The 24327-nt window shown below is 44.3% G+C and overlaps 1 long non-coding RNA gene across 1 annotated transcript in view; it reads left to right on the top strand.

Moving 5' to 3' along the window:
* The window catches only part of LOC308590931, a 100312-nt gene that overhangs the window by 56520 nt on the left and 19465 nt on the right, over positions 1-24327 (top strand). The window contains exons 4-7 of the long non-coding RNA XR_014009940.1: positions 10579-10719; positions 17034-17141; positions 22989-23067; positions 23943-24157. This is a non-coding gene — a long non-coding RNA (uncharacterized lncRNA). The remainder of the gene's footprint in view (positions 1-10578; positions 10720-17033; positions 17142-22988; positions 23068-23942; positions 24158-24327) is intronic.

Raw genomic sequence — 24327 nt, 5'->3', positions numbered from 1 at the left:
TCTGTGATTAAAAACAACAACTAATGAAAGGTCATCACCATTTTAGCACAAATGTCTCCTAATATACACATATGTGCTATATGCAGTTTTGTCTAATATACACATGACATGTTTGAAAAGCAACTTTCCCAAACATAATACATTATTTTCACATTTATATGCACACTCCTCCCCAATTAACCTTTTTTTCTGTACACATCACTTGGCTGGGGAACTGCATTGCAAGATATATCGGTTCATATATTGCTTTGGAAAATGTGAATTAAGTGATTTTGCGTTTAAATGTGAACTGAATCAAATTTCTCCTCCCATCCCTAGCCTGTTGGCCGTGATTCCCCCTCCCCTCTTACTTTCTGTTTCCTTCTGGTTCCTGGTCTCTGGTTCCTAGCCTCTTTTATACACAATCATTGTTGACTATTTAATTTTTTTCTTTTTTAAAAAAGTATTGACGTCCAGACATATTCAGACACTTATTTATGGATCTAATTTCACTACTTTCTAAATGCCAGGATAGCGGACTCCCTTGTGGTCTTAAGGCAGTGTTGGCATTAATGACACCGTCTGCAGCCGCCCATTTCTCCTTCATTCCATCATCTCTTGTGTCTGTTTCAACAAAGTCATCCTTTCCCCGCACCCCCAGTCTCAGTAGGAAACACTAGAAACTGAGACCTCAAACAACCCATTTGAATTTATGCTCTAAAAGCTTCCCAGACTTTGACGTGCAGATGCCATCAAAGGCGATTCTTATCAGCATCCTGAATGCTCAGGTACGATGTCTGTTGGCGGCTTAGCTGGGGGTATTTTAGCAGTGATGGCAAAAACGGCATTTCATTCTCCCACATCTGAGGCTTGGGAATGACTTTGCAAAGTTTCGTTAATTAAGCCTGGCAGCCCCCTTGTGAGTCAGACAAGGAATATCTAAACGTGCGACATTATCCGCAACTCTAATGCAGCCACCTGTGGGATGGAGCGTGACAGTCCTCCTACAAGGCAAGCCCACACAGCTTGCACCCTAATTAAGCAATTAGGAGCCGTGGAAGGCTTTATTCAAAGAGCATGTAATTCCAGGCAATGCGCAGGTTGAGAAATGCATCTGTATCTGTAACCTGCATTCGTTGACTTCATCGGTGAGTTTTGAGTGGCGTAAGTTACATTGCCACGCTGCGTCCCAGCAGCAGCAGCAGCAGCAACGGGCTTTGGTAATATGGCACCCTGGACGAGGACAAAAGTTGGCGCCCCCTGTATAATTCTTGTTTTCACAATAGTTCATTTTTTTTTATTACTTTGCACCCCCCCTGTGCAGGGGAACCGCCCGCACCACCCTAAATCCGGCATTGGTCATAGCAAAGCTTTGTCTAGCTTAGTACTCTGTCTATGACAGCGACCGGCCCTGCAGTGGAGACTGGGAAGTGGGCCTTTTTGAAAACTAAGTGCCGTGTGGTTGCATGACAGCAACACTATTGGATGGATTTCCTTTGGATGAGGAGCTTAACAGTATCTTTCTGTGTGCAAGGGATACAGGGATGGTCTGAAGATAAATCTACTAATAGCTGATTTGCAGCAGATCTGCAAAGGTTTCTGATTCTAAATTGTTTCAACAATATCAACGACAAAAGGATGCCTCTTCAGCCTTCCAAATTAAGTTTTTTGAATCCCTGAACAACTCAAGGTTCACACTTATGTTTATTTGTTATGTTTATATCCCATCTCTCCCCCAGTGAGCTCAATGTGACATACATGGTTTCCCCTCTCCTCATTTTCCCCTCACAAAACCCCTGTGAGGTAGGTTAGGCTGAGAGACAGTGACAGGCCCAAGGTCACCCAGTGATCTTCATGACGTAGTGGAGACTAGAATCCCTGTCTCCCAGGTCTTAGTCCATTACTCTAACACTACACTACATTGGCTGTTACTGGAATTCATATTGGTGTATGACTCATGAGGTGTTGTTGGGGTGCTCCTTTCTGAGCCACCATTTTGCGCCTGGTTCCACCCATCTCCCATCTCCTATTTTGTATCTAGCTCTGTTTGGTGGAGCTCAGGGCTCTTGTAACCCTGAAGGGCCGTAACTCAGTGGTAGAGCATCTGCTTTGCAAGCAGGAGGTCGTAGGTTCAATCCCTGGCATCTCTAGGGTTAAAGGTAAAGGGACCCCTGACCATTAGGTCCAGTCGCGGACGACTCTGGGGTTGCGGCGCTCATCTCGCTTTATTGGCCGAGGAAGCTGGCGTACAGCTTCTGGGCCATGTGGCCAGCATGGGTTAGGAATGGACTAATGGCAGCTTTTTATGTTCCTGAAAAAACTCTCTTAAGTAGATTCTGACGTGAATGAAATTTAGAGCAACGTGTCAGAATCTTGGTCAAAAAGCCTCAGCTTCATAATGCAACAGGTATTGCAGTGTGAGAGGAAGATTAGAAAAGTGCCAGAATTCTAATCAGGAAATCTAATGCAATCTTCTCCACATCTGAATGCACCCTGAGGTTGGTGGGGCAGCACCCTATTCACCCTAACGGGCCAGCCTCCGTGGGCCAACCCCTCAGTTTCACAAGGCCAACCTTATGTCATGAACCTAAACAAAATTGTTGGTAGGGATGGCGCATTAGAAAATCAGTGCCTGCATTTTCGCTGCACACAAGGACAATGACATAATGATTGCCTTATTATGTTACTATTCTCGTAGCCATTGTAGGCTTTCTGCCTTCAGAATGTGAAGGAATTGTTTTCACCCGCTGCCAATGGGGAAAAGGCTGCTATAGTTATAAAACTATAGTCTCTGTTCTGGGGGGGGGGAGGAGATTGGAATCACATCCTAATTTTTCATGACTGAGATGCTCCATTTTACAATGCAGAATTGTTGTGGGGTTTTTTTTAAAGGTGCTTAAATTAGCACGGAAGAGATTCAGATCGGCTTCTGGCGTGGATACAGATAGGAGGTGCTCCATTCTATTTTTAATTATCCTGGTAATGGCTTGCTTTTCTATATGTTGGCCACATATAAGATAAGCATAATGCCACACTGACATGTGAATAGCTTATTCATTACGAGAGCCTGCTAAGAATCCACATCCGGCATTCCTCTAACGAAATGCAGCTGGAGCTTTCGGATACAGGACTAAGCATCTCTTGAACAGCTTGTATTCTGCAAGGTTCAATCGGCTATTATCTGTTGCATTGTGGATTATCTTCTCCTCTACTGTGAATAGGAACCTCGCCCTGCAACATTAACCATGCTGCTGCAAATGCTGGAATTTACATAATGGAATTGCATTAAGGTGAGGACAGATGTGAAAAATTGAGAGCAGCTGTGCCATTTTTAAAACATCTGCATACCTGAATTCATAAAGAAATGATCTCTCTCTGCCCCCCCCGCCCTGGCCCCCACACTTCTGGGGCAAACTCAGAAAACCCTGTGGTATATTAGGTTTAGCCTCAAGGGTCCATCATTACAGTTTTGCCACATAAGATAAGTAGCATTATCCTCCATAAATTTGTCGAATCCCCTTTTAAAGCCATCTAAGTTGGTGGTCATCATTGCCTCCTCTGGGAGCAACCATAGTTTAACCATTCATTCATTCATTCATTCATTCATTCATTCATTCAGCCTTTATTGGCATAATATAGTTTAACTATGTGCTGCATGAAGAAGTACTTCATTTTGTCTGTCCTGAATCTTCCAACATTCAGCAATTATCTCAAAATCTCCATTTCCAGAACATAAAAATATAAGGAGCACCCTGCTGGTTCAGGTCAGTGGTTCATCTGGTCCAGTATCCAACCAGATGCATATGGGAAGCCCACAAATAGGACTTGAGTGCGACAGCACTCCCCTTACTTAGAACAGAGACATTTTGACTAGTCTCTGTTGATTGTTTGATCCTCTTTTAAAGCCATCCTGCTGTTCAATCCAGTCCCACCCACCTCAGATGGGTGACACCTGGCTTGAGAGCAGTACATGTGAAAAGGATCTAGGAGTCTTGGTTGACCACAAACTTGACATGAGCCAACAGTGTGACGCGGCAGCTAAAAAAGCCAATGCAATTCTGGGCCTCATCAATAGGAGTATAGCATCTAGATCAAGGGAAGTAATAGTGCCACTGTATTCTGCTCTGGTCAGACCTCACCTGGAGTACTGTGTCCAGTTCTGGGCACCACAATTCAAGAAGGACACTGACAAACTGGAATGTGTCCAGAGGAGGGCAACCAAAATGGTCAAAGGCCTGGAAACGATGCCTTATGAGGAACGGCTAAGGGAGCTGGGCATGTTTAGCCTGGGGAAGAGGAGGTTAAGGGGTGATATGATAGCCATGTTCAAATATATAAAAGGATGTGAGACTCCTTAAAGGGAGTGAAAGGCGGGATATCAAATCCAAACTCTTCTTCTTCTTCTTCTTCTCCAGAGAAGCGGACACGGAGCAATGGAGCCAAACTACAAGAAAGAAGATTCCACCTAAACATTAGGAAGAACTTCCTGACAGTAAGAGCTGTTTGACAGTGGAATTTGCTGCCAAGGAGTGTGGTGGAGTCTCCTACTTTGGAGGTCTTTAAGCAGAGGCTTGACAACCATATGTCAGGAGTGCTCTGATGGTGTTTCCTGCTTGGCAGGGGGTTGGACTCGATGGCCCTTGTGGTCTCTTCCAACTCTATGATTCTATGATTCTATGATTCAAACCAGCTTCAGTCTGACTAGAGGATTCAGCCAGATTCACTTTGTAGTTAAGGTAAAGGTAAAGGACCCCTGACAGTTAAGTCCAGTTGCAGACGACTCTGGGGTTGCAGCGCTCATCTTACTTTACAGGCCAAGGGAGCTGGCGTTTGTCCGCAGACAGTTTTTCCAGGTCATGTGGCCAGCATGACTAAACTGCTTCTGGTGCAACGGAACACCAAAACCACAGCAGCACACAGAATCGCCGTTTACCTTCCCACCGGAGCGGTACCTATTTATCTATTTTTGGGGCGTACTTTCGAACTGCTAGGTTGGCAGGAGCTGGGATTGAGCATCAAGAGCTCATCCCGTCACGGGGATTCGAACCACCAACCTTCTGATCGGTAAGTCCAAGAGGCTCAGTGGTTTAGACCACAGCACCACCCGCATCCCTTGTACTTAAGCTAGGTGTGGATATTTGAGACAACCATTGCACTTGAGGAGATGAACATGCATGCGGAGATAACAACTTCGTGTACATGCATTCTGGTTATGGGTTGTGTCTGTTGCATGGGCAGGGAAACCGAAGAGGTAATGTATGTTGGGTGAAGATATCCCCACCTCCTCTCTGATGTGTACAACACTGCAGCCAAATTGATTTGCAGATCTGGCATGGTTACAGGTGCCACATAATACTCATTCTGCATTTGTAATAAATCAATATTTTGATGTGGCAGCACCTACACTTTGGAACTTCCTGCCTATTGACATTAGGCAGGCACTTTCGCTATACTCTTTTCGGCGCCTGCTAAGAAACATTTTTGTTTAGTCCTGAGAACATAAGAACCTGCTGAATCAGGCTCAAGGCAAACCTGCCCAGGTATGTACAATGTTCACATGTGTTTTAATCTGTTTTTAGTCCGTTACTGATTTTAATTATTATTTGAATGTTTTAAACTATTTTAAACTATTCTAACTGATAATTTTATTGTTTTATTCTTTTTGTAAACTGCTTTCAGGGTGTATGTGTGTGTGTGTTTATATATATATAGTGTGTATGTATATATATATATGAAATAAATAAATAATATCCAATGTCATGGTTTCATAAACCATGGTTTATCATTATGTGTGAACTAGGCCAATACGTTTCCTGTAATATCCCCCCCCACCCCCCTATTATTAAACCAAATGTTTGTAGACAAAAACTGATGGTGAAGCCACCTGTTCAGAATGCTGGAGCAGCTATTTTCTTGCAGCTGGTTCCTCATATGTTAATGCTTTAATGTATTTTTATATATATATATAAAATCCTCAGAAGTTCTCTTATTCAATCAGATCAAGGCCAATGGCCTGAGCAATATCATAATGGGAATTAAAATGATTATTTTTATATAGTTATACTTTAAAAAAGAAAGAAAAGAAAAACCAATCCTCTCTCATTGATATCTGAAAGTAAAAAGGGTCCTTTTTAGGTTTTTATTTTCTCCAGCCAAAGATCCAGCCTTTATTGTCATTCCTGAACATTAGCCTCAAGGTTTAATTCAAGTTGAATGTAGAAGAATACTTTTGTAGTCCTTCATTTACATGTATGCCAACAAGCTTAAATGCACTGCAACCTTGGAAGACTTTCAAAGGAAGTAATAATTCCTCTGAAATAGGTCTTTTGAAAGCGTTATCTTGTTCCTTCTCTTTCTGTTAATCTTGGGAACCCCTTAGCATGTCAAAGCAATTTTTCTAATGTCACATCTTCTCAACATTACCATGAAAGCGCTTTAAAAAGATGATTTGAGAAAGAATAAATGTTGAATGAGCATTTACTAAAGGGCCATTTATGCCCCATTTGCATTTTGACTATGTTTTTTGAAATGTTTGAAAAGCCAGCTAATTTGAAAGTCAATCTCCTCTCCAAACAAACTTCGGGACACAAGTGTGTTTACACCAATCTCCTTCCTTTGTGCCTTCATTAAAAATAAAATCATTAGGTTGAAGCTGGTTTTTCTTTTTTTAAACAGGGCTGAGAATAGACACGTAAGAACTAATGCTGAAATGGTATTCTGTTCAGGGATGTTAGCTGTGAAGAAATGCTTCCCCTCTGCTATTTGAAAGAATATAAGGGCATCTCCAGCTAGACCACAGTGATGGAAGGGCTGAGGTGGTGTTCACCACTCACTGTATGGTGAAAATGTGGCAGGAGTCTACCTCCTCACTGCCATCACCACCAGCTTCTGACATTTCCCCACAACATTGGTTCCCTCTGCTTGATTGCCTGGCGGAAACCCAATGAGCAACTGGGCAGTGACATCTATTTCTCCTCATCTTCTTTCAACTTACAACTGTCAGGTTTGATGCCTCAACACCTTCCACATGTGCTGCATCAGAAGGATTTTGGGTATCACACGACAGGACAGAATTCCAAACAAAGATGTGCTCTCCAAAGCCCACATTCCCAGCATGTTTGCACTCCTGTCTCGGTGACGTCTACACTGGCTTGGTCATGTCCAGAGAAGGAAAAATGGCAGGAGCCTGAGGGGCGTGCTCTATGGGGATTCTGGCACCAGGCCAATTGGCAGATCAACTCTGCGTTACAAAGATGTCTGCAAATGTGACATGAAGACTGGCAACATCGTGTATCCACAGAAGTGATTCTCTAGGGTTTTGGACTGGGAAGATTCTCAGCCAGTAGCGGCTTGGGACTGGCAGGGCAGGAGGCCAACAGTAGATGGCGCCAAAGAGTCAATCATAGGCAGAGCCAACAAATTCTAGTTTTGTCCCCATCCTCCTCCTCCTGTCTGAATTCTACAAGAGGCAGCACTAAGATTTAAGAAAAGGAAGTGGGCAGATTGTGCCTCCCTCTGGGCTGGTTGCATAAGGAAGGAAGTTGGGGACTGACTGAGGGTGGAGTGAAGTTGGTGGAGCAGTGCTCAACTCACCCAAATGGAGTAGCCTCCACTGTTCCCATCCTTACCTGGAGATTGAACCCGGGACCTTCTGCACACAGAGTAGATCCCTTTCCCCAAACTTCGTGAGAAAGTTCGACTGAGGCAATTCCTAACTGAGCCAAGCACAGGCATCCACCATTGGAGAAACTATTTCCATGAAAGCAGGACGTTTTAAAAGATACAGCGTTTACAGGCCTAATTGTGGCAAGTGCCCTTAAGTCCAGGTCCAGATGTTAAAAGCTGAGCGAGTTAAGAGGAAGTAGTATGCCAGAGGTTATTCACCCGGTATTTGATTATAGAAACATTTTCCATCTTTTGAGTAGGTACTTCCTGACCTTTCCAGTATTGTGATCATATCCAAGTTCCTGAACAGGAGTCTGAATAAGGAGTTGCTTACAAGGGATGGTGTATTTGGTTCATAACAAGGCAACTCTCTGTTCAGATCAACCTTTACGCACTTCTGACACTATTGGTCAGGCAGAGCAACACTTCAAGAATAAATGGAAAATTTTTACTCATAGATCTCCCTTTGTGAACTTTTGGCACTATGACAAAAGAGGATTTTCAAAATGTAACAGCTGAAAATGTCTCAAGAATGCAACTTTTATACAGATTCCCTCTATCTGCCTTTTCTTCTTCTTTCTGGTATGAATAAAAGTTCAGCCTTTAACCTTAGCTCACTCTAGTGCAGTTGGTTTGCATGCAGAAATCCCAGGTTCAATCCCTGGCATCTCCAGGTGGAGCTGGAAATGTCCCCTGCCTTAAATCCCTGCTGCCAGTCATTGTACAGTGGTACCTCTGAATGCGAACGGGATCCATTCTGGAGCCCCGTTCGCATCCTGAGCAGAACGCAACCCACGTCTGCATGTGCGTGGGTTGCCGCTTCTGCGTGTGACATCATTTTGAGCGTCTGCGCATGCGTGAGCGACGAAACCCGGAAGTAACGCGTTCCGTTACTTCTGGGTTGCTGCAGAACGCAACCAGAAAACACTCAACCTGAAGCATATTTAACCTGAGATATGACTGTATGCAAAATGGAGCTAGATAGACCCATGGACTGGCTTCATTTAAGGCAGCTTCGTTTAAGAATACATTCCTATTCTTCCGAGCAGATTTTTGCATGTAAAATGTATTTTTCTATCTTTTGGGGTTTCTTTTAAAACACTGACAGATGATTATGTTAAGAGCAAAAGGCTCTCTTTCCTAATATGCCAGATTTCAGCATCTGTCAAATCATATTAAATGCACAATTAAAGCACACTATATCCCCAAAGAATCCTGAGAAGTATAGTTTCCTCTCACAGAGCTACAATTCCCAGTGCCCTTAGCAAACGATAGTTCCCATGACTCATTGGAGGAAGTCATGTGTTGTGTGGACCTGCCCATAGTTAAAAGGTTGTTCTCAGTGGTAGATAAGAAAAGCAACTTTGTTGTGTTCCTTCAGATGTTCTTCCAGTGGACCAGGGATGGGGAATCTGAGGCACTCCAGATGTTTAGGACTCCTATTTCCCATCAGTTCCAGCTGAGATAGCCAGTGGTCAGGAATGATGGGAGATATGATCTAACAACACCTGGAGGGCCGTAGGTCCCCCAGCCCTGCAGTTGGCAGTTCTGGAACCCATTTTGAACAAGGCATGACAATGTGTTTTTAAATCTTGCCAATATGCAGGAGACTTTTTGCAGTTTGTTTTTGGCTGGGAACCTTTGCAGCCATTAATACCTTGAATTGGGTTGATTCAGTGCAGGAACAAAGTAAGTTGCCTTACACCGAGTTGAATCATCATAGCTCAATACTGTCCACAAGGAATGATCCTTGCTCTCTGGGATTTCAGACTAGGGGGGAGGTCTCTCCCAGACCTTCCTAGAGATGCTGGGGATTGAACCCAAGGCCTTCTGCAGATGCTCTACAACTGACCTATGGTGTTGCACTGGTGTCCAGTTTCCAGGCTTCCCACAGGCATCTGGTTGGCCACTGTGAGAACAGGATGCTGGACTAGATGGGCCATGGGCTTGATCTTAGCAGACTCATTTTAGTTCTTATGAACAGGCAGCCTGACTAGGTCTGAGGCAGCTTCCTAAGGCTACACACTCTTCATCACCTACTTAAAGCCCTCTTGCACAACCTTAGCAGTTGTGGAGTATCCTGGGAACTTTAGTATGTTAAAGGTTGCTGGGAACTGCCGCAACCCCAGAGTCGTCCACGACTGGACCCAACGGTCAGGGGTCCCTTTATCTTTACCTTTATGGCTGTTAAAGTGGTATGAGTGTGCTTTAAATGTCTGGTGTGGATGCATCCTATGTACCAAACAAGGAGGAGGAACATTCTCAAGAATTCTCTCATTCAGAACTGAAGATATGCTTCTTATTTTCCTTTCTCAGCTCTGGAACAGGAGTCTTTCCCTGCTTGTTTTTGTGGAGACTGTTGGGAGGCCAGAGCCAAAGCCAGCCTTGAAGGAGGGGTGTGTGTGTGTGTGTGTGTGTGTGTGTGTTTGTACTTGAGTAAAGATCCCCAGCTTGCCTGTAGGGACCCTATGAAAGTGGGTAAAGTTACATAGCCCTGTTCTCTTACCCCAAGTTTCTTTCTAATGCAAGACTATTGGCGACCCCAAACTCTGTTCCCTAAAGCCTTATTGAATTTTTGACCTTGGAAACCCCAAATCTTTCTCCCTCGAACAGATGGGAGGCACTGCTTAAGCGAACGCTTCCGTTCCTTTGTGGATATGAAATCGCACTGCCTCCCTGTGAAATAAGTAACGCACATTCCACAAATCATGGAGTGTTAGCAATCTTATACATTACAAGTTCCTCGGGGGCAGAAAAGGCTTGTGTTTTATATACTTGTAAATGGCTGTGTTCACTTAAAGGAACTAGGGAACAAAAATAATTAATGGAGGGAAAACCATTATTTATAGAGTACCATAAATATACAGCATAACATGTAACATTCCTGCCCTGAAGAGCTTGCAGTGTAAAAAAAATTTTAAAAAATCCTTTCAGTTGCAGGATTCCAAGCGAGATGACGATGACACAACCGCTCCAGATGTGTCTGTGGCTTTTAGGTGTGGGAGTGAGGCCAAGGGAAGTACCACTTTGGATTTCTTTCAGCAGCAAATCTTTTAAGAAATCCCCAGACCTCTGGTAAGTGGTATTTCTTTTCTAGTGTTCGGCAGAATCACATGACACAGAGCTTTCCCCAGGCTTCCAGCAGGAGAGCACAGTTTAGGATATTTCTCCACATAGCAATCTCTGGGCACATCCACACCATATATTGAAAGCACTATGATACCATTTTAAGAGACATAGTTTCCCTCGCCAAAGTATCCTGGGAACTGTAGTTTGTTAAGGGTGCTAAGAGTTCCTAGGAGACTCCCTGTTTCCTTCACAGACCCACAATTCCCAGAGCAGTTTAACAGCCAACCCCTCTTCCCAGGGAACTCTGGGAATTGTAGCTCTACGGCAGTAATAGGGGGACTTAACGTTGGGATAAATGACTCCCGTTTAAGTTACATCGGTTGAGCTGGGAAAGCCCAAGATCTTCTGAATTCAAGATCTCTCATCCCTGTGGATCTTGGGTTCAGATAGTATTCTAAGGCTGCAATCCTAACTACTTCTACTCAGAAGTAAGTCCCAATGAATTAGATTGAGCTTACTCCCTGGTAAGTGGGGTCAGGATTCCAGGCTAACTTGATTCAGGTTGGCAGCCCTGATAAAAATAAAATAATTTTGGACATTTATGCTACATGAATGACTTTATATCAGGTCAACTTCAATGCCAGGGAAACAATTATTTGGTATCTTTTTAATCTATTCATTTCCTCTACCTGGCATCTCGGTGCCTTTTAGATTAGTTCTCTGTAGATCGTCCCCTTTGTTTCTGTGCAGGCATTCAGTGTTTCCAATTTCATGTAACTGTACTGAATTCTCTTTTCATAGCAAAGCGTCTTTCAATATGCTTGTATTTGGGATAATGAAGTTCGTCGCCTCCGTGTGTTAAATAATTCACTTCCTTTTTCCGCCTCTGTGAAGTTCTCTTATTGTGGCGTGGCTTCCAAAACATTTTCACACACACACGCACAAAAAGCGTAATCCATAAAATATGAAGAACTAACAATGAACACTGACATTTTAATTCTTCACTTACGAGCACAAAAGGGATGACAATTGGAAATTGCTGTTGTTGCCATAATAAAGAGAGATTTGCATTCCTCTGAAATTGATAGTTTAGTATTTGAGCATAATGTCAGTAACGGCAAATAACAATGCCTAGGTTCTGTGGATTATAAGTAATAGCTGTTTTCCGTTGCACCCTGTTGAATAGCGCCATTTCCCCCACCCCTTGCTGTAAACAAATGAGAGGTTGCTGGCAGTAATAACGCAGGTTTGCACAGAATCAGAATTATTTCTGAATAAGCAGATAACAGCTTTGAGATGTAATGACTATGTGGGGTGGGGAACCTTTCTCAGCCGGAGACATAAGGCAACTGCCATCATTTATGTTAAGCTCAACGCGCAGTCCTGTATGTGAACAAATATGGCCTGGATTATCTTTCCCTTCTCCTTTGAGGCAGAAGCTCCTGTATCTGACAAGTCAGGCGAATGCTCATATGAGAACTAGAGGAATATAGGAAGATGCCTTATAACATTTCAGGTCATTGGTCCATTTAGCTCAATAGTGGCCACAGTGGCCACTTTCACACCGTACATTTAAAGCAGTTTCATTCCACTTTAAAAAGTACTGGCTTCCTCCAAAGAATTCTGGAAGCTGTAGTTTGTTAGTGGTGCTGAGAGCTGTTACAAGGCCCTTATTCAACTCAGAGCTACAATACTCAGCGTGGTCAACAGTGAATCCCTGTTCACAGGGAACTCTGAGAATTGTATCTCTTGGAGAGGAATAGTAAAGGTAAAGGGACTCCTGACCATTAGGTCCAGTCGTGGCCGACTCTGGGGTTGCGGCACTCATCTCGCTTTATTGGCCGAGGGAGCCGGCGTACAGCTTCCGGGTCATGTGGCCAGCATGACTAAGCTGCTTCTGGCGAACCAGAGCAGCGCACGGAAACGCCGTTTACCTTCCCGCTGGAGCGGTACCTATTTATCTACTTGCACTTTGACGTGCTTTCGAACTGCTAGGTTGGCAGGAGCTGGGACTGAGCAACGGGAGCTCACCCCGTCGCAGGGATTCGAACTGCCAACCTTCTGATTGGCAAGTCCTAGGCTCTGTGGTTTAACCCACAGCGCCACCCGTGTCCCTTTTGGAGAGGAATAGGGGCTTCCTAATAACTCTTAGCACCCTTTGCAAACCACAGTTCCCAGAATTCTTTGGGGAAAGCCCTACCCATTTAAAGCCGTATCAGGGAGTTTTGCCTGTACACTTTGAATGTAGCCAACGACTGGCAGCAGATCTCCAAGGATTGAACCTGGGACCTTCTGAATGCACCGTGAATTATCTACCACTGAGCAATGACCCTTCCACAACTGCCACATGGAGTGTCTGGGTCACATGTTCTCTTGTACACATGTTTGCTCTTTTACCTTGACTGGGTGAAAAATTCCAGAGGGGTAGCCCTATTAGTCAGTTGCAGTCAATCGGTGAAAGGTCCTGTGGCACCTTAAAGACTACCAGATCTTGTGAAGGGCATGGACTGAAGTGAACTCCAGCTATGGGGCATTTGTGGTCCTCTAGATGTTGCTGGAGCCTAGATTACCCTCCACAAGAAACAGGCCTTTCTTTCCTGTAGCCCCCTAACCTTGGAACAGCTTTTCTTGGGAGACTGAGATGGCCCTCTTGTGGCTTTTCTCCCAAAGCCAAATTAACACTTCTCTTTAATGTTTCACCAGTTGATTTCTTTGGCCCCTCTTTTTGTTTGTTGGCTTCTAGTGGAGGCATGTGGTTACATTCATTCCCCCACCCTTAAACTGTAGTATTTTTTATCTGAAAAAGTTCATTTTTAAAAATGGCTAGTAGCCATGGTGGCTATGTTCCACTTCCGCTGTCGGGGGAAATAAGCCTCTGAATACCAGTTTTTTGGGGGGTGGGGATCACAGGTGGGCAGAGTGCTGTTCCACTCATGTACTGCTTGCAGGCTTCCTGTAGGCATCTGATTGGCCAATGTGAGAACAGGACGCTAGACTAGATGTGCCATTGCCCTCATTTAGCAGGCCATTTGCTTCACTCAGTTGAGAAAGCACTCCTCACTTCTCTGAGTGGTGAGAAGTTCTATGGACAGCAGTACCAGCTGAAGTTTCCTTCCTATGAAATAAAATGCAGCCTTACACTGCCTTTGTGATACTTGCTTTGTTGAAAGTTATGAAGGCAGACTTGCCTGACAGCAACTTGGACAGTGCCCCCCCCCGACTGCCACCATGACTGCACCTCCCAGGCCCAGGTAAGTCCAACTAGAAACTCTACTCTCTTTCCTTCTGCCTAATTTCTGTTTCTCTGCCCCCTTCCCTCAGCTAGAGTTGGGTTACCTTATTCCAAAACACAAACTCTGATGGGTATCTTATTCCAAAACACAGAGAGATTCCTAAATATCAAGAGATGGTTTCTTATCTGTTGGCTCTTGTTGATGAGGCATCGACCAACTGTCTTGGACTATTAGCAATCTGCCTGACAAAGGGCTGGTCAGTTAGCAGCCGGAACAATATAGTAGTCAACATTGAGTGATATCTAAAGCACAATTCTTGGAGATTATATATATATATATATATGGAGGGGAGAGAGCAAGAAAATTTCCACCAGGGCAATGGAACATATTTCTTAACAATTGCCAGGCTACTAAAGTCAAAGGTTCACTCTCACACCGTACCTGCCAAGATCAAGGTGACTTTGGGGTCTCTCTTTGTGGGAAGCTCATTCGGCAAGAGCTAGTCATCAGAAGACTCTTTCCAATTAAGTAATTAGACAAGGTGCTAAATATAAAGGAGGACTGGTAATGATCCTGTTATTACAGCATTATAATATTTTGTAGCTTAAGAGCATTAAGAAGGCCTCACTGGCGATTTGAAATTAGGATCCTCTTTTTTTTTTTAAAGCCCATCAAATAAAAGAGAGAGAGGAAAGAAGAAGAGAACTTCAAAGCTGCTTTTTTCCCACTTGGAAACCTGCCTGTGTTAGGATGAAATGAATAGAAAAAAGAGCAAGGTTTGCCTTCTAATAAAGCATCTGTTGCCCACTTTGAACATTTCTTACTTCTTTGTGAGCATGTCTCTCCAGTTATGGGGACTACTGACAATGAAGAACAGAGGCCTTGAAATAGACAATACCTGTTATCTACCCAATATTTCTGATTTTCATGTCACTTTGAACTGGATCTTCATTTGACCGCATGCTGAGTCCAAAAAGAATTTCTTTGTCGGCTGATCCAAAGATGCCAGAAGATGCTCGGAAAAAAAGTAAACTGCGGGAATCTGCTCAATAAAGGCAAGATGAAAAACAAGCCTTTGCCATTCACTCCACGCACGGACAGTGCTTTTAACTTCTGCCTATTTTGGTGCTGCAAAGAAGCCCCCTAAATGCAAATTTTGTGTGTGTGTGTGTGTGTGTGTGTGTGTGTGTGTGTGTGTGTGTTGTTCCAAGGCTAGATTATAGCTTTCTCTGTGCATAAAATAACAAAAAACAAGCATAAGCCCCGACAAAAATGGTGAGTATGGAGAAGTAGCCAGATTACTTAAAGTAGACCCCTGGCTTTCGGAAGCCCAATGCAAGGAGACTTTTGCTGCTACTGAGCCACTGCTGCTCTTGAGCAAATGTCAAGAGGCCTATTCCCAACAAAAGATTGGCAGCCTTTAACTGGGAGTTGGGGGGGGGCAGTCAGATTTGGCAGCTCTGCTTAGCAGAGTGATTCAGCTAAAATTTGGCCGGGCTTCAGTAAGCTTTTGTTTGTTTGTTTGTGTGTGTATGTGTGCATGTGTGGTTGTTGAATGCTAGAAAACTCCTGGCCAGAACAGGCAGAGAGACAGGATTCCAAGGCACATTTTCATCTCCATCCAGCAGGCTCTCATCCTGATTGGGCAAGGATAAAGCTGGGCCCAGTGAATTGATCAATGAAGAATGTTCAATGGAAACCAGCCAACGAAATCATCAAAAAGAGCCTGGACTGGATGGCTCAGAATGATCTGTGATGGTGGGAGGGGGAGAGAAAAAACAAAAGCATGGGGGGGGGGGAGAGAGAAAAACCTCCTTTGACTTAAATGGGGATGAATTAGACTAGCCTTGCCTGATTAAAAGAAGGAGTTTGAGCCAACAGAACTTTTTTGGGTGTGTTCTATTAATGGCATACATAGTTCCAGAATTGCTGGATACCTTAGGTGGGAAACTCTTTTCTGGCTGAGGGCCACATTCCCTTCTGGGGGCTGGTGATAGAAGTGGACAGAGCAATATATGTAAAATATTTACATTGTTCGCTAGACTGGTTTCTGCACACACCCCTGTTTGTGTTCCATCCAGGGAAGAAAGTGGCATGATCAGAATTCAAGGACAGATTTCAGCCAGGTAAAGAAAATCTTAAGGCCAGATGAATTGAAAGCATGCGGTTTCCCTCAATCCTGGGAATGGTCATTTACCACTCCCCGTGCTACAGTTCCCAACACCTCCAATGAACTACAGTTCCCAGAGTGGCTTAACCATCAATCCCTCTTCACAAGGAACTTTGGGAGCTGTAACTCTGTGAGGGGAATAGGGGTCTCCTAACGATTCTCAGCCTGCTTAACAAACTACACCTACTAGAATACTTTGAGGAAAGTCATGAGTGTTTAAAGTGGTGTGATAGTGCTTTAAATGTTCTGTGTGAATAGTAGTGGGATTTCTGAGTAAGGATGCATGGAGCCCAGCTGCAATTGGGGACCAATAGGCCCCCTGCTTTTCCCTCTTAGTGACCACGCGGAGGCCAGTTGCAATTACTCTTGCCCCACTAATTCCCTCTCCGTCCCACAGCCACCTGCTCGCCCTCCCTCCGCAGCCGTACTTTGTAGTGCACATTCTTTCTACCAAGTCATCAGTAACGTCAGCTGGAGCAGATGTCTGTTCTGTAATTGATTAGGTATCTTTCTGCGGCAAAACCGTTTTGAGTTGTGATCAAATGAGCAGTTGGTAGGGCCCAGGCTCTGAGCATCAGAATCTGATTATGTCCTCAGAAAAAACACAGCCTTTGAAGTGGGCCAGAGAACACTTGGGTAATTCCAGTTTATCTGTCTTCTGCAAAATTCATCTCGAAGGGAGGGATTTTTGCCCAGGTGTGGGGGGTGGGGGAGGCAATGAGCTTGTTTCCATTATGACCCATCTGTTGACTTCAAAGTTCAGACATTGGCAAGAGATTGATTTAAAAACCTGGCAAGCTGGTTTTGCTTGCTTCTATATACTTGGGGCACCTGGTGGATTCAGACAACCAGTGTTCTTTCCCCTTCCCAGTCCTATCCCGATTTATTTTCCCCCTAATTTTTATTTACTTTTGAAGTCATCAGGTGTGGGGGATCATGTGCTTAGGAAGGCTGAAGGAGGCTCCGAAGAATTCAGCACTGTTGAGGGACCTCCAGAAATGATCTGGGTCAATGATTTTTGAACTGTAAGTCTGTTGTGTTTTTTTTAAAAAAAAAAATTAAATTGCCTTACAATACAGTGGTACCTCAGGTTATATACGCTTCAGGTTACATACGCTTCAGGTTACACACTCAGCTAACCCAGAAATAGTGCTTCAGGTTAAGAACTTTGCTTCAGGATAAGAACAGAAATCGGGCTCCGGTGGCGCGGCAGCAGCAGGAGGCCCCATTAGCTAAAGTGGTGCTTCAGGTTAAAAACAGTTTCAGGTTAAGAACGGACCTCCGGAACGAATTAAGTACTTAACCCGAGGTACCACTGTACTGTTGTAGGGGGACAGCAGATATACTGCCTCCTTCCGTACTACAAACCTTCTTGGATGCTAAGATCAGCAAAAAGGCACTCTTGGTACAGTGGTGCCTCTTGCGGTTTTTTCGTCTTGCGAAGCACGGCTATTAGCGGCTATTAGCGGCTTAGCGGCTATTAATGGCTTAGCGGCTTTAAGAAAAAGGAAACAAACTCGCAAGAAGCAAGCCCATAGGGAAATTCGTCTTGCGGAACGACTAAAAAAACGGAAAACTCTTTCGTCTTGCGCGTTTTTCATTTTGCGAGGCATTCGTCTTGCGAGGTACCACTGTAGTTGCTCCACCTGAGAGGAGTTTCCTCTGTGGCAGCCCCTAAGTAGTGAGACTCCCTCCCCACAGAGGTGCGTCTGTCACCTTCGTTGTATAGCTTTTGTCTAATACTGAAGACACACCTCCTTACCCTGGCTTTCGACAATTGAGACACATCTTTTTAGGATCCACCTTATTTCTATGATTGTAAGTTGTTTTGAACTTTTTTTTAAAAAGTGCATTAACAGTTGTAACCTGTTCTGGGACCCTGGGGCAAAGGGCAAGTAAATTGTGACAACAACAACAACAACAGGATTTCCTGAGGGTGGGGGATCATAAAACCATAGAATCAGAGTTGGAAGGGACCCCCCCAAGGGTCATCTAGTCCAACCCTCTGAGCAGTAGCCTATGAGATGACCACAAAGAGAATAATCTCAAACCAGAAGAGTCTTGACTATAAGCACCTATATTAGTATGCATGTAAGAGCAGCAGATGTCAAATTTGTGCTCTGTGGAGCCCTGTGATATTTACTTGGAACAGATTTAGGGAACCTCAGTGCCAGGGACTAAATGTAGCCCTCCAGGGACTCTTCCCAGGCTACACTTCCTCTTCAGTCACGCCCCCTGTCCCTAGGCCACACCCCTCATTGAGCCTTCTTTGCACCCTCCAGTGTTCAAACCCAGCATTCTGTTTGGCAGAGCAGAGCAAGTACACTTGTTGTACGTCAGGCAGGATTAAGGCTTTGTACTATGGCACTGAGTAAGCCAGATAAGGTATCTGCTTCCATGAGGTCCGGTGGCTTGCCTGCTTAAATAATATTTAAAAGTTTGAACTTGCAACATTTCAGCTTTCTTATATTCCAAAAAGCACTTCTCCAACATCTCACTTTCCAAGCTTAAAATCAATACAAGCACAGCTGCACTAGTCATTTCCTAAGGAAAACATTTTTCAGTGTTTCGCCCTCCGCAGTTCCTGAACTGGAACGATGTTCTAGGAGTCAGCTTTTTACCAAAGTTGAGTGTGGGGGAGCAGCTAGGCACCCAGATAGGCATGGCAGCATCAGCCACCCGCAAACGAGTAGCAGCCATTAGATGAAAATCTAGTGCAAACAGCTCACTTGCAAGCTTTGTAATAAACCTGATGCAATGCCTATTATGAAACCAGTACAGGTGTGATGAAGTGATGGGAAGATTTCAGCTCTATATCCCCATACCACACAACATACTTCCTGTCCCCATAATCCTATGTCTTCTTCCGTTCCATAAGAACGGAAAGGCCAGCAAAACATCTTGACTCTTATTTGAAAGGAGCCTGGATGGCAGTGGATATTTCGAGAACAGGAACTAGTTTGAAGTGCCCATCCAGTTAAGGCTGCCAACTCAGGAGCACCCCAGATCCTGAAATTTCAAGACCGAAACCTGAGAGCGACCCCTGTTGACTCTTCTTCTGCTTTCCCTGCTACCACTGAGCCCTGGAGATGGAGGTTAATTGGGAGAGGAGGGAGCAAAGGAAGGCAGCCCCCCTCCCCCTGCCGAGAGCCTATGTAATAATTCACAGACAGATCCTGTGGAGCTGAAGCTTACACGCATAGTCTTAATTTAGTTTTAAAACAAAACAATGCACTCTCACCCACCTGGAGGGGACCAGGCAAACGTGGAGACTTCAGGTCAGCCTGGAGGTCCAGCAACCCTATCCCTAACATTTTACATGGGAATTTCCGTTCTCTGCAAGAAGGAACGCAGATCAACATAGGCCCAGGATCTCTAGCCAGAGTTAATTCTGTGTGAGTAATAAAATGGCTTCCAAGCCTGGATGTGTTTTTGGCACAACTGTTTTCCTTTTGTGTGTGTTTCCCCATTACTGGGACCTCCCAGAATGTAGGAAGGCTTTTTACTGGCAGCTGGAAATTCTAATGAATTCTTCTAACTTGACAAGAAAGCCACGAGGCCTACATGCACACACACAGCCCCTTCAAATCATACACATGACAGTAATTATCTCCTTTGCTGATGTCGAAAAAAAGCCAAAGTTTGCATCATGCTGGATACCTCCAACAATCATTTGCATGGAGATGTGGCGTCTGTGGCATCAGGACATCCCAGCGCCAGCACTGGGGCACATGCTGGCACAAAGGCTCAATTAACAGCAACGAAGCTGCAAGAGAACAGCTCAGGTGACGGAATGAAATCAGAATCTGAGTGTCAAGAAATGAGATGGCACACTAGCCTGTGTTCTGGGATGGTAGTTTTGTTTCTGTTTTCATGGATCGAGTGCTGAGGGAAATTACATCCATACTTGGTAAAGATTCCTGGGAACTGAGGCTGCTGCTAGTTGTTAGGAGGCCTCTATTGCCCTCAGTTCCCTGTGAAGAGGGATTGATTGTTAACCCACTCTGGGAATTGTAGCTCTGTGAGGGGACAGGAACACGTTTAGGAAACCTTACTTGGGTTCAGAAGTACCCAAACAAGCAAAATAAGCCCATGTGCACATACTGATCTATGTAAGCAGCTTTCATGCTATGTTCCAGAAACTCCTGAGGCTCCTCAGGTAGATCGTTGTTTATTAGAGGATTGGCAATAGCAGCTGTCAAGGCCCCAGCCCCAACCTCTCTGTGGTATAGTGGTTAGAGTGCTGGACTAAGACCTAGGAGACCAGAGTTCAAATCCCCACTCAGTTATGAAGCTTGGGCCAATCACTGTCTCTTTAAGTACCCTACCTCAAAGGGTTGTTTTCAAGATAAAAAAAAAGGGGGGGGGAGAGAACTGCACACACCATGTGTGAAAAGGCGGGATAGAAATATTCAAATAAATAAAAAGGGGGTTCAGTCTTGGGGCCACCATTTAAATTTCCCACAAATCCTCTGGAGTGATGTTTTGGGGAGCATTGTGGAAATTAAAATGGCAACTACCAGCCGTGCAGGGCTGATCCAGAGTGCTGCTTCTTCCACCACTGTTGCTGCTACTACTAGGTAAGCGGGCATGTATGGGCCTGAGCCTTAAACCCAGTGGCTAAACTTACCCAGAATCCTTTGCACCATGCAAGGGTTCTGTGGCAAACAGTCAGCGTGGAAAGGGGCTCCATAAAGGTGCAGGGGGAGGGGAGGAGGAATTGATTTAGCTAATCCATTTCGAACACTTTATAAAGAAATGCATGCATGCATGCTTTTCTGAGAGCAAAATCTGGGTTTCTCTTTGGCCGAAAAACTTGCACTTTTGTGTGAGCTGCAAAGTATGAGGAGCCACTGAGTCTCCTTTCATTCTCCTGAATTCATTTTCTTCAATTCTTGACAATACCAAGGGGAGCTCTGTGGAATTCCGCCACCAGGGTGCGTTGGTAATGAAAGAGGAAAGACCAATATGTTGTGGCAATGTGATGTCTTGTCCGGACTCAAGTGGAAGGGGGAGCAAGGAGGAACAACATGTCACTTTTGATCCTGATTCTATTGAGGAGGGACAGGATCAGGACCTCAAACTTACTTCTGAGAGCAAAAGGGAGGGAAACTGGCCCAGACAGTTTTACAGAGGGAACCTTTTCTCGAGAAGAGACAAAACTAACAAGACACCTTAAACTTGTGTGGCAGCCTTTGAAAAAAATAGAGAGTTCAAAAGGATGAAGCTTTCTAAATTCACAAGAAAGATGAAAAAGGAGCTGGAAGGCAAAGAACAAGAGGTACCCCTCCTCCGCCAACCTTGCTCTGGCCAAGCCGAATAAGCTGCATGGTCTTATAACAGATGGAAGGAAGATGCTTGAATTGGGCAGCTATGGGGGGGGGGATATGATTCCGTTTGCTTTTAAAGCCAAAAGTATCAGCTTTGCACTTTCTAAAACAATATGTGAACCAAATCGCAGCTATCCTTCAAAATCTGCAGCTATCTGACTTTTGCAATGCAGTTCTCCAACCAAACAGTATTTACTACTGTTGTTATTGTTGTTGTAAACCCTGTTTCACTCCCAGAGCTACAGTTTCCACAGTGGTTTAACAATCTGTCCTTCTTCACAGGAACTGATACACAACTGGAATTTGTAGCCCTGTGTGGGGAATAGGGGTTTTCTAACAACTATCAGAAACCTTAACAAACCACTGCTCCCAGAATTTTATGGGGGAAGCCATGACAGTTTAAGTGGTATCATAGTGCTCTAAATGGATGGTGTGAATTTGGCCTAAGTGTGGTGAAAGTGGTTTTGAAACAGATTCTCTGCCATCAACGCAAATGCTGCAGGATGCAATTCTAATTCACTTCAACTGTGCTCTCCTTAGCAGCAAATTCTACACATGCCCTCATCACCCATTGCATGTTGAGTGGCACCCATCGGTCAGAATCAGGCTTGCCAGGTGCCAACAAAGACAACCCAGATACCACCCTTTAACCCAGAGATTTTGGCAGTTGAGAAAAGCAGCCTGAATTCCAGGTTTTATATTCCATTCTGTTCTGAAGGAGAGCTGTGTTTTGGTTCATGTTAAAATGAAAACCAAACTTAATTTCTTCCCCACCCATAGCCTTAATCCTTGATTAATTCCTATCTTTCCTCTCCTTCAGCAAATCATCAGCTATTTCCTCAGCCATTCCCCCCTCTCTTTTAATTGTATTGTTATTTTAAAACAAAAACGGGGAGGGGGCAATTACAGGCAATTGCAAGGGTAAGAACATTGCTGGGAAGGAGCATGCTACATCATAAATTCATCTGGGATGTACGGTAAATCAATGGCCAGATGTCTCTCCACATGTGACCATGTGTCTTGATTTTTTTCTTAGGCTAAGAGACATTTTGAGGGCACATCTAGATTTGTGTGTGGAAGTGTGTGTATAAAAAATGAGCCTCTGATTTTAGGTGGGGCTGGGCATCTGAATTCATTTATTCATGGTCTCAGGGCATATGGCACACAGGTCTGCAGAGATGTAAGCCCCAAAGCATATTGCCCCATTTTGCCATCAGACCCTTTAGAATGTTTGTAGAATGAGAAACATTACGAAATATGTTCCCTGGTAGTCTCTAGGGTTGGCCAAAGTGATTCATGCTTTCTCAAACAGGCTTAATGGTCCACATATGTTTAGACTTCTTGAAACTGCTGTTTGGGGGCAGGGGGAAGGCTTAGCTGGATGGGTTTAACAGCAAGACCAAATCTTGTCAAAAACAACAACCTAACTTCCAGTTCAGATTGGGAATTTAACATCCTCTTTTTATGTATTTTTATTATTTTCTCAAAGGCTTCCCATTTTAATTACAAAACTGATTTGAAACTTCTTTTTTATTGTCTCAGCTGCCTCTGAGATTCTTCACTGGATACTGAATTACAACTGATGATCTTTTAGTGCAATCCTATGTAGATTTACCCAGAAGTAAGTGCCTGACGTGGAAAAGGGAAAAGGATGGGGGGTGTTAGGCCCACTGTGGCCGATCAGAGAATCATAGAGTTGTAGAGTTGGAAGGTACCCTGAGGGTCACCTGGTCTAAACTCCTGCAATTCAAGAATCTCAACTAGATCATACGTGACAGATAACCACCCAACCTCTGCTTAAACATGAAGAGAAGAGGTATCCCATCCCATCTCACCTCACTTTGAACATTGCACTGAGTTTATTAACGCTTAGTCCCAGGTAAAAGTTCATAGGATCGTAGCCATAAAAAGCTTTGCAGGAATTCTCTTTTCACAGTCACCTGGCATTCAGAGGCATGCTTCCTCTCACAGTGAAGGTAGACTATAGCTGTCATGGATAGTAGCAACTGATAGATTTACCCTCTGTGAAATAGACCCTTGATAAGGGTCTTGGTGCCCTACTCAAGACTTAAGGAAGCTGTGGTGGACTTTGGACTCTCAAATTCCAGCAGCAGCCTATGTGATGGTAAATTTCGGCACCCTCTGCTGCTCCATTCTACATCATTGTTGCAGCCCTGGCACCCAGTGCAGCCCAACTGACCATGCTACCCTAAAACTACCTCTGAAGGAAAGATGTCAGCTCAGTGGTGGAGCATCTGCTTTAATGCAGAAGGTCTCAGGTTCAATTCTTGGGGTCTCCAGGTAAGACTGTGAATGTTCCCTCTCTGAAACTTTGCTGCCAGTCCGTGTAGAGAATATTGAGCTGAATGTCCTAACTCAATAAGGCACTAGGCAGTTTCTTACATTACCGTAAGATGAGGGGGAGATGTCTTGTGGTATTACTAAGCCTTTTTTCTTCTCTTCTCTTTTTCTTCTGTCAATGGCGTTTGGCTTCAGAGAGTTTTTTCCCTTTCTGGGTTGCATCAAAGCACGTCCTGCCTCATCGCACCTTAGAGCATCCTCAGAGCACAGTGACATGATCTGTGCCAGCCCACCTGGAAACACAACCGTTACAAAGCAGCAGCATCACCGATTCTCTTTCTACTTCTGCCATCAATGAACTGGAGAAAACAAGAGGCAGGAGCAGGCCAAACAGTGGGGATGCAGGCAGGGTAAGAATCGCTTTCTTTGTAAGGATAGAGGATGTAAGCCAAAATTCACCCCCCTGTCTTGTCAGCGAAGTTCCAGGCGTCAGCAGAGGATGCTGGCTGAACTTTGCCACTTTCTTCATAACATACTACATCTCACGTGGCAGAGCCCTCATCTTACCCCCATGATAGAG

The sequence above is a fragment of the Podarcis bocagei genome (assembly GCF_964188305.1).
Source record: "Podarcis bocagei genome assembly, chromosome: 7".
Classification (NCBI taxonomy): Eukaryota; Metazoa; Chordata; class Lepidosauria; order Squamata; family Lacertidae; genus Podarcis; species Podarcis bocagei.
The sequence above is the reverse complement of the archived record's forward strand: the minus strand, read 5'-3'. Positions and strand labels throughout refer to the sequence as shown.